The sequence below is a fragment of the Acinonyx jubatus genome, chromosome B4 (genome assembly GCF_027475565.1).
Source record: "Acinonyx jubatus isolate Ajub_Pintada_27869175 chromosome B4, VMU_Ajub_asm_v1.0, whole genome shotgun sequence".
Classification (NCBI taxonomy): Eukaryota; Metazoa; Chordata; class Mammalia; order Carnivora; family Felidae; genus Acinonyx; species Acinonyx jubatus.
The window spans coordinates 3992907-4014953 of NC_069387.1; the positions used below are offsets into that span (position 1 = coordinate 3992907).

The 22047-nt window shown below is 40.1% G+C and overlaps 2 long non-coding RNA genes across 2 annotated transcripts in view; one reads left to right on the forward strand and one right to left on the reverse strand.

Annotated features, from left to right (window-relative positions):
- Positions 1-18655, reverse strand: part of LOC128316265 (uncharacterized) — a 181957-nt gene extending 163302 nt beyond the window's left edge. Inside the window, exon 1 of the long non-coding RNA XR_008299869.1 lies at positions 18340-18655. This is a non-coding gene — a long non-coding RNA (uncharacterized LOC128316265). The remainder of the gene's footprint in view (positions 1-18339) is intronic.
- Positions 18656-18754: 99 nt separating this feature from the next.
- Positions 18755-22047, forward strand: part of LOC113603715 (uncharacterized) — a 117106-nt gene continuing 113813 nt past the window's right edge. The window contains exon 1 of the long non-coding RNA XR_008299871.1: positions 18755-18957. This is a non-coding gene — a long non-coding RNA (uncharacterized LOC113603715). The remainder of the gene's footprint in view (positions 18958-22047) is intronic.

Below are 22047 nucleotides of genomic sequence, written 5' to 3' on the forward strand. Positions count from 1 at the left end.
GAAATACCTGAAATAGGCTCAAAGCTCTGGTCTTTTTGCTAATTAACTCAGCATGCAACTTGCGTGTCAATAGTAGCATAGCAGCAGAAAAACTGAGCCCACACTCAACCTGTCAGTGACTTCTAAACCAAAGCTAAAGTCTTGAACATCTTCTCAGTAGGGTCATGCCAGCACAGCCATACAATGAAATGACTCGCTGTTTGGGCAACAATTTTCTTGCTTGGAGAGTTCCTGTGTGGAAGAGAAATCTGATGCCACTTTCCATGGCAAATGTTATCACTTCAAGCATTCAAGTATTCATCCAATGAAATTCATAAATTTTTGTTTGTATTTGTAACTGGTATATTGATGTACTCAGGAAAAATAGGAGATGATATAAATGAAAGCAAGCCTCCAGGAAAGTTTCTCTCTTTCCTTTCTCTTTGTCCTCCTCCCCCTCCTCTTCCTCCTCCCCCTCATCCTCCTCCTTTTTTCTTTTTTTCTTTTTTTGTTTGTTTGTTCTGCTGTTAATTCACATGAGAACCTGTCCTAGATGTGCTTGTCTTCAGTGTTATTTTAGAATTACTTCCCTTTGGGGTTCATCTGGCAGAGCCTATTGAGGCAAGCATGCAAATCCTCGATAGGTGGAAGTTGGTCATCAAGACAGATGAGCAGGCTGGCAAAGTAACAATGCCAAGTTCACACCAACTTGTCCCCAAGTCGACCTGAGTAATGGTCTTGGTCTTGTCCAGAAATGTCTATTGTCACTTCACTCAACGCTTTCTGGCCAACGTCACGTGAGAACTTTTGTGCATCATCACATCACATCCTTTTCTAACATCAGAGGGGACTAAGACTCAGGCTGCCGGATGACCGTGAAAAAGTAAATACATAACTCAAACCTATCTTGCTGGATGTGGCTTGCCAGGTCAGGAGACCTGGTGAAGAGTTCCCTCTGCTAGAAGTTAGGTGTCCTGAAGATGTGAGCATGGGTAGAAATATAGTAGGTACTATATTTTCTCATTTTCTTTCAAACTTATCAATATAAATTGACCCATATCTAAGTGCATTGACTTTTCTTCTGACAAATCCAATTTGCTGTTAAACTCAATCAGTGACTTATTATATTTTAATGGAGAGCATGTATTTCTTATGTGGTAATATCTTCTGTTAGGCCAGTATGTTCTGTTGTATCTTCTTAGTCTCAAATTATAGTTTTGAATCCCACAGTCTGTAATCTTGTAGGAGCGAGAAAACTCTGCTACTACATGTTCTATTCAGATAGGACATGGCATGACAAACTAACTCTTACATTTGCTACAGACATTCGGTGGAGGTCTCACTATCCTCCAAATATAAAAGGCCCTCCTATTTGAAGATGACACTCTTGCCTTCATCATCTGCCTTCTGCTGGTTACAAGTGAGATACCAGGGTGTGACCATCAGCTTCCATGTCATGTCAAGTCTCTTATCAGGGTGCCTTAGTCCATTCAGGCTGCTATAACAAAAGTAACCGTAGAAAAGGTGGCTTACAAACAACAGGCATTTACTTCTCAAACTTCTGGAGGCTGTAAGTCCAGGATCAAGGTGTTGGCAGGTTCTGTGTCTGGTGAGGGACTGCCTCCTGGGTCATGGATGTCATCTTCTCACAGTGCCCTCACATGGTGGAAGGGGTGAGGGGGCTCTGTGGGGTCTCTTTCATAAGGACACTCCACCCTTATGACTTAACCACCTCCCACAGGCCCCATCCCCTAAGACCACCATGCTGGGGGTTAGGTTTCACTATAGAAATTTTGGGGAGATGCAAGCATTCAGCCTGTAGCAAAGCAAAAGGAAGGTTTTTATTTGTGTCTCTACCTGTTGTTCCTGAGTCCTGAAACTGAATGAGATTCTATTTCTCAGATTTGAATAAATTTTATTTGCAGCCTCTTTTCTAGCAGTCCACCTGCTATATAGGTCTCGGATTCCTCTATCTTTTTAACCACCCAGAGCTATTGCCCAGGTAGGTGCAATGTGGAAAAGTCCTAACTGAGGTTCTTTTTCCTCACAGAGCCATGTAAAAGTATGTATTACAGAGTCATAAAAAAGGTTTACAGCATGACCTGGCATGACCTTTTGAGGATTCTATAAAGATAATTTTCTGTATAAAAGAAATTCATTCATCCATTCTTATGTTCACTCATTTTAATAGTTCTTTATTGATCACATTCTTTGTGTCACATGTTTGTTCTAGTGTGGTTGGGAAGGCAAAAAAACAAAAAAACAAAAAAACCAACAAACAACTATTTTGGAGGATGATAAAGGAAAAATAATAAGGCAAGTGTTAGACTTCCTAGTATGATGAGTTTCTCCCAATATAAAACTGAGATGCTGTTTTTATGTGTTAGGGCTGTTATGAGGACCATATGAGTTAATGTTTCTAAAATACTTATAACAATGATGGGCATATAGAATGTGCTCTATATGGTTTCTCAATTAAAAGTAAAATTGGGGCGCCCAGGTGGCTTAGTCAGTTAAGCATCCAACTCTTGATTTTGGCTCAGGTCATGATCTCACGGTTTCATGAGATGGAGCCCCAAACTGGGGGCTGCTTGGGATTCTCTCTCTCTTTCTCTCTGCCCCTCCCCTGTTTGTACTCTTTGTCTCTCTCAAAAATAAATAAATAAACTTAAAAAAATTATTTAAAAAAAGAAAAAAAGTAAAATAAGCTAGGCCTAGGGTAGTTGTTTGTTTCATTTTTGTTTTTGTTTTTTTAAAGAAGTATCAATAGCTAGAAGCAGTGGTTCTCAAACCTGAATGTGTACCAGAATTACCAGGAAGTCCATTAAAGCCAGAACTGGGCCTTGACCCCAACTGTTCAATTCCGCAGATCTGAGGATGTGCCTAAAACATTGCACTTCTAACATTTTATCCATTTACAGTGCTGCTGCTGCTGCTCTAGAGACCCAAGTTCATGAGCAGGTGACCTAGGACCATGAGTCTCAAACTCACAGTGCACATCAGATCAGGACCAGGAAACTGATCAGATACGTAAGTAACGATCTTAACTTCTACAGGATGATTTAAAGTCTGGGCACCTAACAAAATTGTATTGTGTGATGCTTTTTATTCCTCTAACAGTTTTTATTCCTGTGGCTTCTCAGGTCCAGTGGTGGCATGGGCAATAGGACAAGGAAACAGAACTACCTTATATGTGTTATACACACTTGAAAACCTTTTCAGATTCAAGTTCAAAAAACAGAATTCCTTCCCTGAAATTCCCAAAGGTTTAATATTCTATTCAGTCTTCTAATCTTTGCAATAAAAGGTCCCAAATGCATCTCCAGGTGGGGTAGACACAGTAAAGGAATGGGAATTAAGAGGCCTCCTTCCACTTGAATCTCAGCCTCCAGCTCATGGCCATGAGCATGGCACTCAGCTCTGAGGGGAGCCTGTGTCCTCATATGTCAAGTGAGGAGGCAAACCAAATAATCTTTCTATTAGACACCTCCCGAGGAAGCTCTCCAGACACAGTAGCTCCCTTTCTCCAAGAAAGACTGCACCTGCACAGAAGCAGACTAGAGTAGCTCCTTCCGTTCCTACCTGGCCTCGTTCTAAAACAGGAATAGACTTTCTAGTTATAGGACCCTTATTCTAATTTTGGGCCATTCATCTTCCTGCCAGGAATTGGAATTTACATAGAAAAATAATAGCTACAGATTTTTTGGCAGCATAATCATGTGGATGGCAACACCCTGAAGTGAAGATTTATTGTGTGGCCTGGTATCCCCATATCTTAAGGATTGCCTTCTTAAATACCCCAAATCCTACCAGAAACCCTTCCCCTATACTAGTTGTTTTTTTTTTTTTTTTGGCCTATATAAATTATAGGTAGAGCCTATTGAATGCAACTTCAACAACAAACTTTATTTCTGTAAACTCTTATTTCTCTGATAGATGTTTATATCTTTGAATATGGAATGATTACATTTAACTAAAATCTGTAAATATAATAATACAGGGAGTTATAAGTATATGTGACAAGTAAAATAGCCTTCATTAGAGTAATCTCATCCCAACCCAAGAGATCTTGGACATATGAATTTGAACATGAATACTGAATTTTCCATTAAATATGGGATGGAGATGGGAATAATTTTATATAAATCTCAAGGGACAGAGTGTCCAAAAGTCTAAATGTGTGGGAATCACCCAGTGCAGTGCTATCTTGATTACATAATAAACTGGACAAACTTCTGAAATCTCTTATATATTTACAATATGCCTTTTGGAATGGCAGCTGTTCTAATTCCAATAAATTGTAATGATCATTTCTTCTAACACTAATGATTTTGGCTACATTTTTTTTACCTAGTAAAGTTCAACTTAGGCATCCTTTTTATTTTTTCATTTTTTTTCATTTATATTTTTTTAATGTAACAATACCTTTAGAAACAAGAATGTATCTTTTCACCTTTCTAAAAGGGGCTCAAAGGTCACTCTCACACATTCCTGGCATGTGGATGTAATTTTAAATAGTTTCCTAGAGAGTGCAGCATAAAGACTTAGAGAAAATAGCATCAGATGTGTTAACAACTTCTTTAGAAAACTTGAAATCCTAACATGCATGTAACGGAGAGAGGATCAAATAAAATAAATAAAGCAATAGTCAAAACAAACAAAAAGTCCTTGATCCAAAATGATGAAAGCCACCAAATATATATTGTATTTTCTAGACTCTGTTACCCTTCTGAATCCTATAAAAAATTCATGTTTCATTCCAAATCAAATTCTATCTCTTCTCTATAAAGAGTTAATTAATTAAAGTAAAAAAACAAAAACTGAAGCTACATTAAAAACTGGTTAAACATGGGTGCCTGGGCGGCTCAGTCAGTTAAGCGTCCGCCTCTTGATTTCAGCTCAGGTCATGATCTCACAGTTCATGGTGAGATCAAGCTCCACATCAGGCCCTGTGCTGACAACGTGGAGGCTACTTGGAACTCTCTGTCTCTCCTCTCTCTGCCCCTTCCCTGCTTGTACACTCTCTATCCAAATAAATCCATAAACTTAAAAAAAAATGGTTAAACAAGAGAAGCACTTATTGAATATTTGCTGCATACAAAACACAATGCTAGTTGTCAGGGGAAAAAAACTGAACATGACAATTTTTATGTTCCAAGGGTTCACAAGCCATTGATAAATCTTATGGGAAGCAAGAGAGCAAGTGAATGACCCACAAAGTCAATTTTGTGATTCAAGAGAAGCTGCGATATTTCAGAGAAGGTATTTTATGGATGAAAAGGGACTCTGGCATGTAGATTCATGTGAAGATAAAGTTCTTCCCAGTGGATGGAATAAACAAAATTAAATGCATGAAGACAGAGGACTTTCAGGGAGTTAACGGGGTAAGAAATAGGGTGAATGGTGTGTAGGTCGGAATATGTTTGTATGCGGCAGGAACAAGAGACCCTGGGGATGGAGGACTGAGGCAAGTCAGGCTAAAAAGGGGGGCTTTTACTTTACATGTGTAGCAAGTCTTTGAAATGGAAGCCATTTAATCTTAGGTATAACTTGGGCAGGGATTCCTTTCCTTGAATAATTCTAAATTACCACACCAAGTCTTTCCAATGCCACAAGAACAGAAATGAACTCACAGTGGTATGCTGTGAATATTGGCGAACGTGCCTACATGTTTAATAGATCAGGGCTGAAATGTCCTTTGTAGGAAATGTATTTCAGGCTGGTCCTTCCCCTTCTGCTTCACAGTCACGCCCTAGTAGGACATGCCTAGGCACCAAAAAAAAGTCATAAAGTCTTTTAAATCTACCACCAAGCCATTAACATTTTTTTTCTTTTTTGATCTTGGAGAGAATCTTCCTCAACAATAGGGATTCTGTCCCTGAAAAATGTATGGATGCGAATCACTGCCTAAGCGTGCACTAACAATTGAAACACTTTGAGTTTTGAACTTAATTTTGCTTTAGATTTGCAGCATTATGCTAGGAAATGCCTTTGCATTCCTCTTTTCTGGCTCCTTCATCACTAAAATGGTGTTAATAAAAGTCATCACCTGCCCGCCTTCCAGGGATATCGTGAAGATAAACTCATACCCTTAGTCAAGCATGCAGCCAACAGAATTCTCAATTGTAACGGCATTAATAACTGTAACAGCAGCACAGAGATGTTATCCTGCTGTGGGTATTGTAATTTGTGGGCTCGAGAACTCAACTTGAGGCCTGTGATCATAGAAATCTATGAGGAGATGAATCTCTCACTGGCACACTCTTTGGAGATGCCTGTTTCTTTTGCTTTTCCATAGAGATTAGAAGTATTTGTCTCTATTTGGGAAGGTGAGGAGTTTATTCTCTCCTACAGCTTTAAATTTAATAATAAACGACCGCGCATTGTGCTTGCATCCATGCACAACACAGTTTTAAGGATCAAATAGACTGGTCATTTTCTTTTCCTTATTAGTCTTCTACAGTGTTGGCAGAGCATGGAATGGAATGTGCACAGGACTGAGCCATCCACTGTGTAAACAGGTTCACTGCCTACACACTGTGATGTGCTGAGGGCTGTTTCCCTGACCGCATTCCTTGATATGCCTCCTGGTGTGAAATTTTCAGGTCTTAAGTCTTTAGGGACAGGGGCATTGTTATGTGTGAGAGGCTAGAACACTGGTAGGGTTTAGCTGACCTGATTAGATTTTGTTGTCACACAGAAAAAATGGGGGTGGGAACATGGCTAGAGGAGGTTGGGATGTGCAATGCTGCCCCCTCACCTCGGGTCTACATTCAGGGTGAGCTCACCGCTCTAATAAATGACGTCAGTGCCCTGCCCTTCACCCAGTAGAAGTTTACTTCCTGCTCACACAGCTCCTCAGGCACGTGTGGCCAAGACAACCTTCTAGGTAATGTTGCAGAGATCCCGACCCCTCCTACTGTGTAGTGTTGCTCTCCCCTAGGACCTCGGGGCCCTTCATCCAGCCTTCCAATAGGGAAAGAAGGTGAAGATTCTGTGAGAAAGGTTTTAGTGGACAGACCACGAACCGAGAACATATTCCACCGGCAAGACCTCAGTATACGACCACGTCTAAGTGCAAGGGAGACAAAGATATATATCCTTCTGTGTCCACAAGTTAGAGGACTCTCATCAGGCTCTCCCAAGCACTAGGTAATGTAGCATTAGCAGTAAACCACACAGGTTTTGGTGTTGGATAAACCACATACTTACTCTGGCAATTCTACTAGCCACAGGACCTTGGACAAAGTATTAACATGCCACAGAACAGATGTGTGTGTGTGCTCTTGAGAAACTTTTCTTTTTCCTCCTCCTCTTTGCCATCTCTCTTTCCCCCAACTTTCACTTAAAAAAAAAATCTCGGCCTTTTTTGGGGGCGGGGGGGACCTTCCTTATAGGGTAGTGTTGTGAATCATATTAGGCAAAGCAGACAAAAGCTAGCACTGTCTCTGGAACCAAATAGGACCTCAAAAAGATATTAATCCCCATCATTTTTATCCTGCCAAGAAGATCTGGGGTGGGGGTAACAACAGTGGGTTACCAACCTGAGCTTCTCTCACTTCGACACCTGGCGAGACATGAGCTAAAGGAGCTTTCCGTCTGTTGGGCATCAAATAATGAGGAAACTGACTGTGTCCTGACCCTACACCCACGTTCCCAAAGACAGGGTGTAGGGAAAATTGGGGGCTGCAAAACTCAACTGTACTTACAGCATTTGTCAGAGATGCAGTTTGCTTTCCAAATGTTTTGAAGATGTATCATTGCAAGGAAATGAGGTTTTCTGTTAACAACGAACTGCACAAAATCCTAGAATCTTTTGGGATTTGAGCCTTATATACTCCTCAGCCAGTCTATCTAGACTAATTGAATCTACTTAATTGAGCTACAAATCTGTGAGGATGAGTTTCTTAAGGGATTTTGCAAACGTCCTGCTTATAGATAAATCAAAATGATTACAAAGTAGTCCTTCTCACTGCGCGTGGCTGCCAGAGCCTATGAAATGAAAAGTTAAGATGAGCGGAAATGGGCATATTCTAAAATATGGAAAAGAGCTGGTTCAGGTTCAGGATTAGTTGTGCACAGATGTTGCTGTTGGCTCCTGCTTAAAGAAAGTTTTCTCACTTCAAATCTGAGAGATGATCTTATGTCCCCTGCAATGGGACATAGATGGAGAGATCTTCCCTATCAATCGGACTTCTTGTTCTACTGCTGCAATATTCAGAGTGTTCTCAACAAACAGTAATTAAAGGTAGGATTCTTTCTGAAAGGGAGATTGAGTCATAAAACCCTAAAGTTAATGTAATTTCTCAACATACTTGTATCATTGGTATTCTGAGATCCACCCACACTTAAAATTCATGGAAGGAAGCTTTCTGAATTTCAAAATGCTTATCATCCTACCAAAAAAGAATTAAAAAATGGTGTGGTTAAAAACCAGGTGTTGGAGCCCAGCTGAGACTAAAGTTTGGCTGTTCCTTGGCATTTTAAGCACCATGAATAATGTAAATTCTGTTTTCTGAAAAATGCTTTAAGAAGAATTAGTGGTCTAATCTGATCTTTACTAGCTGCATCCTTTTTCACTTCCGGCCATTATTTACAGATACAAGAAATGGAAGCCATGCATTTATAATTATAATCTGTCAAGCTAAAACACTAAATGAATACAATCAATCCCATTGTTAAGTTAATTTCCATTTACACACCTGAACAAATGACTTTATCTCTCTGGCTTCAATACTCTGGGCTCAAGACTTTCTTATATTTGAACATGCAACAATGGGAATAGAGATAGGATTTTTCTACAAAATATTAGTGTTGGTATATCTGAATATTTAACAGTATAATATTTGATTTGAAAAATTACACTTTGGTATCAAAATGGGTAACGTTAAGTAGTGGGCTTATAAAAACAGAATCCACCCTTTTCCCAAACACTTTACCAATGAGAAAATACAGAAGACTTTCAAACCAGCTTTTCACCTAATTACTGCCATTCAGCTTAGTTTTAAAATCGTATCTTAAACCAGGTTTGAGAAACTGGTACCTATTCAAAAACAGTGTCCATGAGACTGAAAATGTTCCAATGAAAAATAAGCCCCTGACACAGCCAAATTAAATTTCATAAAGTTCATCCAAGCCTCTTGGCCTTTACTTCCAAATTTATTTTATCATATGTACCGTAAATTGAAAAGCAACAGGAAAAGTTATGCTGAACAGCTGTCCTACTATTATAAAAATTCTGGAAATGAAATTAACTATGGTTTATGATTCCATTTCAGTGCTGATGCTGAGGAAAGCTGCATTACAAAGGAGATTTCTTTTGTTGTCTTTTACAAACATCCATGAGGACAGACAATGCATTTATGGTGCAAAACATTTTCTCTGCACATGTGTGAGAGACAGAATAAAGTGTATAGACTAATTCAGAGAGGCACTAAAACCCCAGTGATCAAAAAAAATATTCTTTACTTACAAATTTACATCACTCCTTAAAACTGTCCCTATTTCTCATGGCTTTGGCTCATATGGTTTTTGGACCTATAAGGTCTTCATTTGAAAAACCAAAATAGCTTGCACATGTTGGGGGAATGGCGTATAACCAAACAGTCTCACATACGGTGTCTCACATGATCCTTACACCCAGATTTATGGAAGAGGTTGGGGAAGCTGCACGAGACAGAAGCTGCTAGAGGCACATGACGGATCCTACAGACTTGTACCCCAGTTGCTTTCTCCTTAAGTGATGACAACTGCTTTAGTATTGCATTGCACAGATTAATCGACCTTGCCTAAAAGTGCTAGAAGTCCACTTTCCTGAGGGGCAAGAGGAAGCCATCTGAAGCACTCATCTACGTCTAGAAGGACAGGCCAGTTTTGATGGGGAGTTTGGAAAAGAGGGAAGAATGTAACAACAGAAAGGACAGGAGAAAGGAGAGCTTTCAGATGCCCTAAACAGAAACCTTTCCACTGAAACACCACTGAAAATGTCAGAAGAAAACTTAAACATACTCACACTCATACACACATATACACAGGCACACACTGCATTCGTCAGCTGTCAAGGAGGTGAAGCAGTCTGAAAAACTGAAAACCAATGTACAAATGGGATCCAAAAGAAAAGCAGGACACTTGATTTCACTCTAAGATATCGAATAAAACTTGGTGGACGTGAGTTTTGATTTAAAAACTGAAGCTAACGAAGGGTATGACTCAGATATAGGGTCTAAAGGACCCAGAAATCTAGGCCTCTGTGTAGGGGCATGCTGAAGCAGAACCTGCCCTGCAGGATAAAACAGGACAGGGCCTTGACCCAGGCTGGAAGAAAAAAGCCAAGCCACATGTGAAATTCAGTGCTGAATTTACCTCCAAAGGAAAAATCAATGTACTGTGGCCCCAGGTTAAGGGTATACATAGAAGAAAATGCAATTCCTTTTGAAGGTACGGCACTTCGACTCACTCTGCAGAATACTCTCACTATAAACTTGTAGGAAAACTAAGATTACAGTTAAAAAGAAAATCACAAGACCTACAAAAAGGCAAGGTAAAGAAGTTACCAAAATGAGACTAAAGAGTAAAAGTATATGAAAATGATGAAATGTTTTGAAAATAACCAAAGGGAAACCCAGGCCTGAAAAGCAAATGAATGAAAATTTAAAAAAAAAAAAAAAAAAAATCAGCAGGTTTAAGAGCAGTTCCTCTAGATGAAGAAAGAACTAAAGAAATACAACGGATATTTAAACATTTTTCGGGACAGCAGAAGAGACAGAGGTTGGCAACGCGAAACAGGAGTTTAAGAAAAACAGACACTACAGGAAGCCATCTGACGCTGGACGTGGAGTTCCTGGAGGAGAGACCAGAATGACTGGAGACTGTCAGAGAATGGCTTGGGAATGTTCTGGAAATTCTAGGAAGTGTTAATACTCCAGTTCAGGATATCAGTGAATTCCAAACCACAAATATAGAAAAAGTAAAACTAGTCATATTACATGGAAACATTAAACCACAAAGACAGAGAGAAGGTATTAATAAAAAAGTGGGAATAAAACAAGACAAAGCAAAACAAAGAATACCTAAAAAAGATCAAGAAGGTTAAACGTATCCCCTCATCAGCAAAAATGGAAGCTATCAACCAAAAACTTTATTTTCAACAAAACTCTGAATATATTTATAATCACAATATACGTCAATAAACTTAGCTCTCCAATTAAGAGACAAGGTTGTCAGAATGGATAAATCAACTAATTTATGTATATGTCATTTACAAGAGACAAACCTAAAACTTTAGGACAAAGAAGATTGAAAAATAATTTTTAAAAAGGTTGTATCAACTATAAGGCAGATACTAAACAAAAGAAAGTTGGTATGACTATATTATCACGTAAAATATATCTTAGGCCAAAACTTACTCAAGTTAAAGAGAGCTATCAAATAATGATTAAAAATTTGAGGGGTGCCTGGGTGGCTCAGTCAGTTAAGCGTCTGACTTCAGCTCAGGTCATGATCTCGCGGTTCATGAGTTCGAGCCCCGCATCGGGTTCTGTGCTGACAGCTCCGGGCCTGGAGCCTGCTTCGGATTCTGTGTCTCCCTCTCTCTCTGTCCTTCCCCCACTCGTGCTCTGTCTCTCTCTGTCTCTCAAAATCACAGTATTAAAAAAAAAGAATTTAATAAAATATTTGCATTAACCAATAAAATACGAAATCCTATACTTACATACAATAAATAATGTACCTTCAAATTATGTAAAGCGACTATTGACAGAAATACAGGAATAACTGAAAAATTCATCTTCATAGTTAGAGATTCCATACAGATCTTTGGTAACTGGCAGATCAAACAAACAGTAAAATCAGTTAGTAAGTGAATATTTAAACAAAACAAGCCTAACATAATGCATTCATATGACAACCAAATATTGAGGAGTACTCATTCTTATAAGAATACATGTATTTTTGATATGTATATATTCTGTCTTAGCGATATGCACAGAACTCAAAACCATAATATATTTTATACTCACTAGAAAAACAAAAGTTAAAATCTGACAACATCAACTTTTTTGAGATTATCAACTGTGCTTTACTGGTGAAAGAGACAGCTATACACTAAACTTTTTTTTTTTTTAATTAACAGACATTACTGTTTACAGAAATTTTAGATTTATAGAAAACTGAACAGGTAGTACAGAGTTCCCATGTATTCCTCCCCTCTTCTATGCTTTTTCTATTAACATCCTGCATTACCGTAACACATTCATTACAATTGATAAATCAGCATTGATACCTCGGTATTAACTGAAGTCCATAGTTGGTATTAGGGTTCACTCTGTGTTGTACATTTCTGAGGGTTTCAACAAATGCATCATGTCCTGTATCCACCATTAGAGTATAATACAGAATAGCATCACCGACCTAAAAACACCCTATGCTTCACGTATAGACCTCCTCTTTCCCCCCATTAACCCTTGAAAATCACTGATAATTTAGTTTGGTTTTTTTTTTTAATTTTTTAACATTTATTTATTTTGGGGACAGAGAGAGACAGAGCATGAATGGGGGAGGGGCAGAGAGAGAGGGAGACACAGAATCGGAAGCAGGCTCCAGGCTCCGAGCCATCAGCCCAGAGCCTGACGCGGGGCTCGAACTCACGGACCGCGAGATTGTGACCCGAGCCGAAGTCGGACGCTTAACCAACTGAGCCACCCAGGCGTCCCGATAATTTAGTTTTTACTATAGTTCTTACTTTTCCAGAATTCCATGTTGTTGGTAACAGAGTACGGAGCCTTTTTGGATTGTCTTCTTTCACTTAATCATATGCATTAAGGCCCCTCCATGTCTCTTCATGGATTAAGAGCTCATTTCTTTGTATCACTGAATAGTACTCCATTGTATAGATGGACCAGGACTGATTTACCAATTCACCTATACAAGGACACCCTGATTGCTTCTAATTTTTGACAATTTGAACAAAGGTGCTACACACATTCATGTGCAGGCTTTTGTATGGATTTTTCAGTTTTCACTTTATTTGGATAAATACCAGGGAGTACTATTGCTGGAACACATGTAAAAATACACTTAGTTTTGTAAGAAAGCACTATCTTCCAAAGTGGCTGTACCGTTTTGCATTCCTACCAGCAATAAATGAAAGGTTTTTTTTTGTTCCGCTTCTTCACCAGCATTTGGTGGTGTTAGCATTTTAGACTTTGGACATTCTAGTAGATGTGTAGTGGTGCTCGTTATTGTTTCAATTTGTAATTCCCTGAAATTACATGATATAAAACATTTTTTCAGATGCTTTATGTGCCATCTATTTATCTTCTTTGTTGAGGCATTTGTATACATCTCCCATTTTTTAGTGAGGATGCTTGCTTTCTTATTGTTCAATTTCAAGATTTCTTGATATATTTTTAATATAAATCCTTTATCAGATATGTGACTTGTAAATATTTTCTTTCAATCCATGGCTTGTCTTTTCATTCACTTAATGGTATCTGTCAAAAATCGTAAATTCCAAACTTGAATGAAATCTAACATAATTTTTTTTTATTTAATGGATCATGCTTTTGGTGTTATATCTAAAAAGCGATTGCCAGATCCAAAGTCACTTAAAGTTTTTTCAATGTTATTTTCTATAAGTTATATAATTTTTGTGTTTTGTTCTTAGGTCAATAATCCACTTTATTTGTGAAAGGTATAAACTTTGTGTCTTGATTTGACTATAGATGTCCAGTTAAAGAGGCTACCTTTGCTCCACCGTATTTATTGCCTTTGCTCCACTGTCAAAAATCAGTAGATCTATTTCTGGGACCTCTATTCTGTTCCATTGATCTACTTATCTATTGTTTTGCCAATACCACAATGTCTATATCATTTTGGCCTTATAGTAGGTCTTGAAGTTGAGTAGCGTCAGTCTCCAGCTTTGTTTTTCAATACTGTATTGGCTATTCTGGATCTTTTTCCTCTCTGTGTAAAATTTCAAACCAGTTTCTCTTTTTTTTTAAGTTTATTTATTTTGAGAGAGAGAGAGACAACATGTGTGCAAGCAGGCGGCGGGGGGGGGGGGGCAAAGAAAGAGAGAGAGAGAGAGAGAGAGAGAGAGAGAGAGAGAGAGAATCCCAAACATGCTCCATGCTCAGCGTGGAGCCTGATGTGGGCTTGATCTCACAATGATGAGATCATGACCCAAACTGACATCAAGAGTCAGACACTCAACCAACTGAGCCACCCAGATGCCCCTAGAATTAGTTTCTTGGTATCTACAAAACAACTTATTGGAATGTTGGGGGGATTACATTGAATCTATATACCACATTGGAAATAGCTTTCCAATATTTTTTCTACTCCTGCACCTGGAATATCTCTCCATTTATTTGGTTCTTCTTTGATTTTTTTAAATCAGAATTTTGTATATTTCCTGAAATAGATCTCATATATATTGTTAGATTTATTTCTATGTACACCCTTTTTTTGGGTGCTAAAATAATTAATATTTGGTGCTAAAATAATTTGATGTTTTTAATTTCAAGTTCTGTTTATTGCTGGTATATAGGTTAACAATTGATTTTTGTATATTAACATTATATCCTGCACCTTGTTATAATCACTTATCATTTCCATGAGTTTTTGGATTTCTTTTATTTTCAATAATCATGTCAATTTTAGTTTTTTAATCCTGTTTACCTTTATTTCCTAATCTTGTTTTATTGCATTAGGCAGGAGTTCAAATACAAGGTTAAAGAGTGATGAGTGGGAACATCTTTGCTTTGTCCTGATCTCAGGTAGAATGCTTCTAGTTTTTCACAATTATGTCTGATGTTAGCTTATAAATTATTTTGTAGATTTTCCTTATCAAGTTGAGGAAATCCACCTCTATTCCCACTTTTTAGTGAGTTTTTAGATGAACTAGTGTGTTAGATTTTACCAAATGTTTTTTCTGCATCAACTGACATGACGATAAGATTTTCCTTCTTTAACCTGTTGATATGATGGATTTTCAAATCTTTAAACACCTCTGCATACCTGAAATAATTCTCACTTGGTTGTGGTATATAATTCTATTACATATTCTTGGATTCCCATTGCTAATATTATATTGAGGAATTTGCTACTACGCTTACAAGAAATATTGTAGTTTTCCTTTACCGTAACGTCTTTATCTGGTTGTGGCATAGGGTAATGTTGGCCTTATAGAATGAGTAGGAAGTACTGGGGCACATGAGTGGCTCAGTCAGTTAAGCGTCCAACTCTTGGTTCCACTTAGTCCATGATCTCAGTTCATGAGCTTGAGCCCCACATCGGGCTCAGTGCTGTCAGCACAGAGTCTGCTTGGGATTCTCTCTCTCTCTCCCTCTCTCTTTCAAAATAAGTAAAGTTCAAAAAAAAAAAAGCAAAAAGAAAAGAATGAGTAGAAAGTATTACCTCGACTTCTATTTTCTGAAAGCAATTGTTGATAAATGGTATCTTTTTTTAAATGTTTGGGGGAATTCACCATCTAGATCTAGTGCTTTCTTTTTGGAAAGTTATTAATTCCATTTCTTCAATACATTACCCACATCTCTTTGTGGGAAATTTGTTAGACTGTGTCTTCTAAGGAATGCATACATTTTATTTATCTAATTTTAGGTCGTAGAATTGCTCATAATATTCCTCTATCATTCTTTTAATGTCCATGAAATCATTAGTGATAGCTCTACTTCATTTCTGGTATCAGTAACTCTTACATTCTCTTTTTTCTATTTTACTTAGCCTGGTTAGAGGGTTACCACTTTTACTGATATTTTCATCAATAAAAAGAACCAGGTTCTGATTTTATGGACGCTCTATAATGTTTTCCTGTTTTCATTCGTATCTGCTCTAACTTTTCTTCCGCACTTTTTAGATTTGCATGCCTCTTCTTTCTCTGGTTTCATAAAGTGGGAGCTCACCTTACTGATGTTAGATCTGTCTTCTTTCTGGTGTACACATTCACTGCTGTATGTTTCCTTCTATGTATCGCTTTTACTGCATCCCGTAATTCTGGGTGTTTTATACTCAAATTCAAACTTTAACTCAAATTAAAAATATTAATTTTATTTAGTTTCTAATATTCTTAATTTCTCTTGAGGCTTCTTTGACCCACATAGTGTTTAAAAATGTGTTGCCGGATCTCCAGTATCATCGGTTTTCCAGCCATCTTTCTGATATTAATTTCTAGTTTTATCCCATTGGGTTATGAGAGCCTATTTTGTAAGATTTCTATCCTTTTTTATTTAAGATATGTTTTATGCCATAGAATATGATCTTTGTGACTGTTCCATGTGAAGTTGAAAAAAAATGTGTAATCTGCTGGAGTTGAAACCCAGTGGATGGATTGTGCTGTTCAACTAGATCCTTACTCATTTTGTGCCTGTTTGATCTGTCAATTACTGACATAGCCGTAGTGGTTTTATCTTTCTCCTTACAGGTCTATCAGCTTTTTCTTCATATACTTTGATGTTCTGTTGCTAAATGCACATACGTTAATGGATTGTTATGTCTTCTTGAAGAATTGACCCATTTATTATTATCTTATATCCTTCTTTTTTTAACTTTCAAGTGGTTTATTTGCATGATTAATAATTATATTTCCAACAGTGCATCAAGCATCTGAGAATAACATTACAGTAAAACCTTGGTTTGCAAGCATAATTCGTTCTGAAAACATACTTACAATCCAAAGCACTTGTATATCAAGACGAATTTCAAGAACTATTGGCTCAGTTGTGATCATGTGACGTTCGGCATCACATACTACTCGTATCACATGACGTTGCTCGTTTATCAAGTTAAAACTTATTAGAAAGGGTCTTGCGGAACACTCTCAGGACAAGTTACTTGCAATCCAAGGTTTCACTGAATTTTGAGTAAAAGCAGAAATTTTCTGGAGAGACTTCCCTCTCTCTCTCAGGTCAGGCAGCTCAAATGTCCACCGCGTGCAGCAGTGCACAGAGATGGGGCTCAGAGGCAACTTCCTCCTCCCTTGAACTCAGGGGCAGCTTTTCTAGGTGCTTCAGGTGCTGTCAGAGATGACTGTTGCCTCTGACAGCTGCAGCTGCTCCCTGTCCTTCATTCTGAGGGCTGGCAGTGCCGAGGTTCTCGTTCCAGGTCAACAATCTAAGACAGAGGCAGTGGAATCCACGTGTGAGGAAAGTAAAGAGGAAAGGAAGCTGAATCAGCAAATGCTCCTGAGTCTTTGCACAACCACTGATGAAGCTGATCTTCACACCTGCTGCTCTCCCCTTTCTCCAATGGCAGAGGACAGGCCAGACACCGGACCAGGAGCTCCTGGGCTGAGGCTCTGCACATCACATCAGCGGTTCTGAGCCCCACGCTCTTCTTTACGGGCCGCAAATATGGAGTAGGAAAAATGTCTGCAGAAGGGCAAAAGGACTTTATCCTCCCCAATTCTCCTGATTCGGCTGTTGCTCCTTCTGTGACCACATTCTGGCTTGTTCCCACCACAAAGAAACATCGTATTTTTTTCAAACGGTTTTTAAAAATGTACATATATCTAACCACCTTCACTTGGTACCTGTGATGTGATAGAAAGCCTGGGGGTTGCCAGGCTTCAGCATGTGGCTCATGCACATGGCAATGACATCGTGTCACTGGATCGGGGCAACTGAGGGCACTGCCCCCAAGCGAGGGAGGGGCTCTTGCTCTTCCACCTGCAGTGGGATGTGCGGAGCAGTTTCCCCACTTGGGACTGGAGGACCGGCTGGGGATCTGGGAGGCATGGTTGGACTACGGAGCACACGGGGAGCCAGAGAGCCCACGGGGGGGTTGGGGAGGGGGCAAAAGTCCATCTGCAGAAGCCGCAAGCCGAGCACAGCCTGCCTCAGCCGGGCCAGGTGCTCCAGGACATTTCAGTGAAGGAGAGGAAGCAGCTAGCAGCCACTTACCTCCCCCCACGCCACCACCACCTCAGCAAACCTGGTGACGGGCTCAGGGCAGGACACAGAGCTGCTTGCAGGGGACCACAGGGCCATGTGTTTAAAAGCGGAAGACGGCGCCGGGCTCCTGCGAGCCCAGGCCGTCCTGCAGCCTCTCCCTTGTCATGGAAAAACCGGCCGCTAAACCCACGCCAACTCCACCTTCCCCGTACCAAATGAGGGTCTGGCAACAAAGGTCAAGCGCACAGGGGCAACAGCAGACCAAGCACCGCACCAGACCTGTGAAGCCTGCGCCGTGCCTTGTGAAGCGTTCATGGAATCGGGGATCTCAATGCGATCTGCAATCAGTTCACCCGACACCAAATCCCGTCGCCTAGGGCCATCCTCCACTCCCGTGTGGGCCGCGTCCCCTCCCGGGCTCCGCACGAGAACGTGCTGAGGGCTGACTTACTCAAGATGCCGAAACGCTGGATCCCACGAGCATCCTGGGCCTCTCCCGGATGGTGTGTCGCTTTGCGCAAAAACACGGGGCTGACCGAATGGAAACTGTGGTTCAGCCGCCACCGGGCTAAACTGGGAAACCGCTGGGCTGCGGCGCCCTGCAAGGACCAGGGGTGCATCCTCCGATCCAATTACTGGCAGGCAGGAAGTTCCGCGTGTACAAAACCAGTCCGCTTCCTTGCACAGCCTGTTGAACGCGGGAGCCGCCCTCCGCCCGCACCGCGAGCCTCGGAAACCTGCCGCCACCGCCATGCTGCCCAGCCCGAGTTTCCCGCCGCGCCGCCCGGAAGACGCGGCGGCCGGACTTCCGGTCCGCGGGTTCCGGCCGGCCGCGTGGCCCCGCCCCTGGCGTGCCTGCCCTTGGTTCCGCCCCGCAGCCCGGCGGCGGGCCTGCAAGGCCCCGCTCCATCGCAAATAAGGTTTCTTTGAGATTTCTGTGAGGAACGGACCCCTATGCTGACGCAGGCGGAGCGGTGGAGCTGGAGACTCGAGAGCAGAGGGTGTGGCTCCCGCGCGAGGCTGTCAGGCTGCTGCCCAAGCAGAACCGTCGTGGGAGTTGGCGTGTGAAGTAGGTGGCGCAGCGGGCGCTCCGGTGACCTTGGCCCGGAGGGGAGGGGTCGTCACTCCTAAGGGGAAGGGGCGGCCTCTCGGACGAGGCCCGTCGGCCTGCTGGAGGCAGTTCCGATTCACTCCCAGCCCCGAGTCGGGTGTTATTCCCCCCCCCGCCCCCCAGAACTCCCTACCCGCGTACCCGGAGGGAGGTGCGACCGCGCCCCTGGGCACCTGCTGACACCAGGTGCACAGACGTCAACCGTCACGTCATGTTTCCCATTAAGTCAAGCAAAGGTAGAAGGAGTACAGGTGTGAGGGGTGGGGAGGAGAGCACAGGAAATGCAAAACATTGCCCAGGCGGTGGCATGGGGTACATTTCTTGCTTACATCTTGAATTATTCAGTGATATTTAACCACATGTCACTGGTTTTGTTGTTTTAAATCCCACTTACAACGCTGTTCAGTGATCCATGACAACGAGCAGGGATCACCAAACGTTAAAATTGTAATGGTAGTATGGACACGTGCTCTGACTTGACATTTTCTTTTTCCCTAATCAAAATGAATTCTTGGGATAGAGCTCAGCAGACATAAGGGGCACGTGTAAAGTGCCTGGTTTATTTTATCACAGAGTACCCCGTACATCTAAGGGTCAGGTTGTAGAACCTTTTCCGTCGTCACAGTCTTTGGGTCAATTTTCTTTTTACAATACAATTAGCATCATTCATCATACTTTGGAAAGATATTACTGTTGGGGAAAGAGGGATGAGTAAGAGAGGAAACCAGCTTGCAGATAGCTTAAAATTGAATAGAGGTAATGCCAAGAAAACCACTGGGCATTTCACATACATGGCAAGTTCTGTGGAAAAAATAGTATTTTACAAAGCTAAGCTTTTTGTAGACATATTAATAAATATTAAGTGTAAATATTATGAAAGTCATGATTTTATTAGCGTAGCATCTCATTACTCTCTTTTTAACATTCTGATCATGAGTTTTATTTCTTAGCTGTTTATTTCTACTCTTTTCTCTCCTTTTTTTCTGTTGTATGCAGAAAGAGATGTCTAAAAAGATAATTAAGGAGATACTACAGATTATAGGGTACTTTAAACATATATTGTAAGCTGGTGGACATAATGTAATTTTACTTATTTTAAGAGACTGAATAAAAGTGTCTAGATTGGCTGCTAAATTCTTACATATTTAGAGTTTCATTCATAAGGAGAAGGGACTAAAGCCTTACTCTTCCATTTTAATTCACAAAATAGGAACTATTTCAAGCACACTTAATGTGTAAAGTATATATACCAGAGAGAAAAGGATTCTAATTACACGCTTGACTTGAGAAATCTAATTTAGTTGCATGAGAAAAGTTAATTTGATAGAAACATTTTTGTTGATGTCATTTTAACAGTCTAACATAGTTGGTACCTTCACTTGAAGACTGATTAGTTGGTGACAAGCTGATGTTTGATTCTTGTATCTAATGTGGAGATAATTTGAGTTAACGCTAATCATAAGTGGAATTTACAAATTATGGGTTTATATTTAGCATTTATTTAGAATTTTTTTCTGTGTAGATACTTAGCTACATTGAACTATAGCTGCTTAACTGTATTTTTAAAAATCAAGCTATTGGAGTGCTTTCACTGGTAAAAAATTCTGATCAATTATACCTTATATAAAAATTAATTCTGGTAAATTATAGTTCTTTATGAGAAAGTTAAAACGCCAAATCCTCTAGAAGAAAATATAGAAGGAGGGGCACCTGCGTGGCTCACTTGGTTGAGCACCTGACTTTGGCTCACATCATGATCTTGAGTTTGTGGGTTCGAGCCCTGCGTCGCACTCTCTGCTGACAGCTCAGAGCTTGGAGCCTGCTTTGGTTTGCGTGTCTCCCTTTCTCTCTTCCCTTCCCCTGCTTGTGCTCTCTCTCTGTCTCTTAAGAAATAAAATGTTAAAAAAAAATTTTTTTAAAGAAAATATAGAAGGAAATCTCAATTACCTAGATTCGGTAAAGAGATCACAAGAAGCAGTAACCATAAAGTGAAAAAATTGATTGGTTTCCATTCAAATTAAGAAATTCTGTTCCTTAATGATGCCATAAAAGTGAAAATATAAGCTACAACATGAATGAATGTTAGTTTCTAAGTATGACCAACTAAGCCCCTACCACATAACCCCCTGCAAAAAAGCTACTGAAAATCTTAGACATATTACAAAATAACAACTACCTGAAGGGACACCAGCAGAAAGATTCTGGTGAGGAGTATACACTTTCTGAGAGGATTGGAGACTGGGAGCTATAAAGGTTCTGTAACCTGCATGGTGGCAGGGGTGCAGTGGACAAGGAAGACACCCACAGTCTTCCTGGCTAGGGACATCTTGAAGAGATGGAGAGAATCCCATGAGAGAAGGAGCTAGAGAAAATCACCCAAATATTTCTACCCACATCCCTGCCTGAGCTCTGAAACCTATGTGTAGGATGGACTGAAGACAAATGATCTGACTCAGATCGGAGTTGCCTTTTAAGGAATAGAGTCTGCAGCTCAAACAGAACCAAAGTATCTGCTAACACATGTGCAACAATATTCATCTGAGAAATATAATAAAATCAAGAGCCTCCTTGAGATTCATAAGACCCAAGATATAATCCACTAGTAATAGACCTGCAAAGAATCCAAAAAACAGAACCCATTCTCACAAGAAAAGGAAATCAGTACAGCCTGTTCTGAGATGAACCCGATGTTTCAACTAACAGACAAACATTTTAAAGCAGGAATCCTATGTATTCTTAATAAATTAATAAAATCCTTTTCAATGAATGAGACACAGTAAGTATTAACAAGAAGTAAGAATAATAAAGTTTTTATTTCCATTTCAAATGGCAGCTTTAGAACTGAAAAAAATTCTTTGAATTTAGGAAATAAAATATACACAATAGAATGGCTAAAATTAAGAAGACTATTATCATTAAGTGCTAGTGAGGATGTGACACAGGTTATCTCACACATTGCTGGTGGGAATAGGAAATTATTTGAATGCTTTTCAAACGTCAGCTATACAATGAACAAGTAAGTCAACAGTCCTATCGGTATTTGTCAAA